Genomic DNA, 3,872 nt, shown 5'->3' on the forward strand with positions numbered 1-3,872 from the left:
TCATCTATCGTCCACCTGGGCCTTACACAGAGTTTCTCTCTGATTTCTCAGACTTTTTATCTGATTTAGTGCTCAGCTCAGATAAAATAATTATTGTGGGTGATTTTAACATCCATGTAGATGCTAAAATGACAGCCTCAACATCGCATTTAATCTGTTATTAGACTCAATTGGCTTCTCTCAAAATGTAAAAGAACCCACCCACCACTTTAATCACACTCTAGATCTTGTTTTAACATATGGCATAGAAACTGAACATTTAACAGTGTTTCCTGAAAACCCTCTGCTGTCTGATCATTTCCTGATAACATTTACATTTACAATAATTGATTACACAGCAGTGGAGAGTAGACTTTATCACAGTAGATGTCTTTCTGAAAGCGCTGTAACTAAGTTTAAGAATATAATCCACCCACTGTTATCATCTTCAATGCCCTGTACCAACATAGAGCAGAGCAGCTATCTGAACGCTACTCCAACAGAGGTCGATTATCTTGTTAATAATTTTACCTCCTCACTAAATACGACTCTGGATACTGTAGCTCCTGTGAAAACTAAGGTCTCAAATCAGAAGTCCCTGACTCCGTGGTATAATTCTCAAACACGTAGCCTAAAGCAGATAACTCGTAAGCTGGAGAGGAAATGGCGTGTCACAAATTTAGAGGATCATCATTTAGCCTGGAGAAATAGTTTGCTGCTTTATAAGAAAGCCCTCCATAAAGCCAGAACATCTTACTATTCATCACTGATTGAAGAAAATAAGAACAACCCCAGGTTTCTCTTCAGCACTGTAGCCAGGCTGACAAACAGTCAGAGCTCTACTGAGCCAACAATCCCTTTAACGTTAACTAGTAATGACTTCATGAACTTCTTCACAAATAAAATTTTAACCATTAGAGAAAAAATTATCAATAATCATCCCACAGATGTAATATTATCTACAGCTACTTTTAGTACCATCAATGTTAAGTTAAACTCTTTTTCTCCAATTGATCTTTCTGAGTTAACTTCAATAATTAATTCCTCCAAACCATCAACGTGTCTTTTAGACCCCATTCCTACTAAACTGTTCAAAGAAGTCCTGCCATTAATTAATGCTTCAATCTTAAATATGATCAACCTATCTCTAATAATCGGCTATGTACCACAGGCCTTCAAGGTGGCTGTAGTTAAACCTTTACTTAAAAAGCATCTCTAGACCCAGCTGTCTTAGCTAATTATAGGCCAATCTCCAACCTTCCTTTCATATCAAAAATCCTTGAAAGAGTAGTTGTCAAACAGCTAACAGATCATCTGCAGAGGAATGGCTTATTTGAAGAGTTTCAGTCAGGTTTCAGAGCTCATCACAGCACAGAAACAGCTTTAGTGAAGGTTACAAATGATCTTCTTATGGCCTCTGACAGTGGACTCATCTCTGTGCTTGTCCTGCTAGACCTCAGTGCTGCGTTCGATACTGTCGACCATAATATCCTATTAGAGCGATTAGAACATGCTGTAGGTATTACAGGTACTGCACTGCAGTGGTTTGTATCATATCTATCTAATAGACTCCAATTTGTACATGTAAATGGAGAGTCCTCTTCACACACTAAGGTCAATTATGGTGTTCCACAGGGTTCAGTGCTAGGACCAATTCTATTTACATTATACATGCTTCCCTTAGGCAGCATCATTAGAAGACATAGCATAAATTTTCACTGCTATGCAGATGACACGCAGCTCTATCTATCCATGAAGCCGGGTAACACACACCAATTAGTTAAACTGCAGGAATGTCTTAAAGACATAAAGACCTGGATGGCCGCTAACTTTCTGCTTCTTAATTCAGATAAAACTGAGGTTATTGTACTCGGCCCTGAAAATCTTAGAAATATGGTATCTAAGCAGATTCTTACTCAATTGAATTGAATTATTCATGTTCAGTGTAAGAAAATTATGAGATAACCAAAATTTTAACTTCATGCAAACAGTTGAACAGAGGTTGCAAAGAAGCAGACATCGGATTTCAAAGGTGAATAAATAATAATGGATTGGATTTCATATAGTGCTTTTCAAGGCACCCAAAGCGCTTTACTATGCCACTATTCATTCACTCTCACATTCACACACTGGTGGAGGCAAGCTACGGTTGTAGCCACAGCTACCCTGGGGCAGACTGACAGAGGCGAGGCTGCCATATCGCGCCATCGGCCCCTCTGGCCAACACCAGTAGGCGGTAGGGTAAAGTGTCTTGCCCAAGGACACAACGACCAGGACAGAGAGCCCGGGGATCGAACCGGCGACCTTCCAGTAGTAGATATGCTTCCCAACCTCCTGAGCCACGGTCGCCCCGTGGATATCATCAGCATAACAGTGAAAGGAGATGTTGTATTTTCTAAAAATTAATCCCAACGGCAACATGTACAAAGAGAAAAGAGCAGGACCGAGCACGGACCCTTGAGGCACACCACAATAAATAGGGGCAGAAGCTGAGGAGTGTTGCCCCATAGCAACAGAGAACGACCTCTCTGAGAGGTAGGATTTAAACCAAGATAAAACCGTACCTTTGAGACCAACATGTTCCAATCTTGATAGAAGAATGTTGTGGTTAACCGTGGCAAAAGCAGCAGTCAAGTCAAGTAAAACTAAAACCATGGAATAGCCAGAGTCAACGGTTAAAAGAAGATCATTAAAAACTCTAAGTAAGGCTGTCTCTGTGCTGTGGCGAGGTTTCAAACCAGACTGAAACTTTTCATTAATACCATTTGCATCTAAAAAGGCCTGAAGTTGTTTTAGAACGACCTTTTCCAATATTTTGGATGAGAAGCCCTTAGAGCTGAGATTTTTTCAGAGAAATACTTTAAGAATTTATCACAAAGAGCAGGGGAGGCATCCCTATAAGTGATAGTGCAAGGGTTTATCACAGAGTTAAAAGTATTAAAAAGGGCTCGGGGGTTGTGGCTATTAGTCATAATAATGGTAGACAAAAAGGCGGATTTGGCAGCTTTAACAGACTTTTGATACTTAGATAAACAATTATGGAGGACGTCCAGAGAGACGTGGAGTTTGTCTTTCCTCCATTTTCATATCTCATCACTCTCCACTTTCTGTTCATCTGAGAAAAAGGCACAATTTGCTGTTGCATTGATCTATTATTTATTATCCACACTTAACAACTCTTGCACCTAATCCATAATAAAGCAATGATAGAAAAAATGTTATAGAACCAAAGCATTGTGTTTATTATTTTTTTCACTAGTTGGACCCACAACCTCATTTTAGGTTTGACAGCATTTTAGTAGGTAAAGGTGAATGCTTGGACATGAATTGAGCTGCGGTTTGGGGAAGGCGTCGAAGGGGACTGGCGACGGCTCCCGTGCCTGGCAGATCCCCAAAGAAGGCGTCCCCTAGAAGCAGTAATAAATGTGCTTTATGAAGTTCGAAGACCTCAGCAGTAATAATTTGATTTTCAATTCAATGTATTTATACAGCACCAAATCACAGTGACAGACGCCTCAAGACCCTGCAATGATGTCTGGCAGAACCAGGTCAGGGAGTGGCGGGGCCATCTGCCGTTTTTGGGGTGAGAGAGAGAGAACAGGACAAAGATAAGCGCAGGGAGAGTAAACGCCAAGTGACATCACCACCGAAAGGAGAGGAAAATAACTGGTGGCAGGCCAGAGAAGAGATCAAGTGAAGGGTTGATTAAATGAAACACTGATTGGAGGAAAATTGCCTTCTGTAATGATAACCCCCAAAACTGTCAGAGAGCAGAGTGCGAGTCCACCAAACTTCATGGGAGATGATAAGATGTTTAGACGTAGTCAGAACTGTGAGTTGGCTTAGAGAGCGGTCTCGAATGACTGTGTCGAGGGTGGATGCTAGATGATGCT

The sequence above is a fragment of the Oreochromis aureus genome, linkage group 4 (genome assembly GCF_013358895.1).
Source record: "Oreochromis aureus strain Israel breed Guangdong linkage group 4, ZZ_aureus, whole genome shotgun sequence".
Lineage (NCBI taxonomy): Eukaryota > Metazoa > Chordata > Actinopteri > Cichliformes > Cichlidae > Oreochromis > Oreochromis aureus.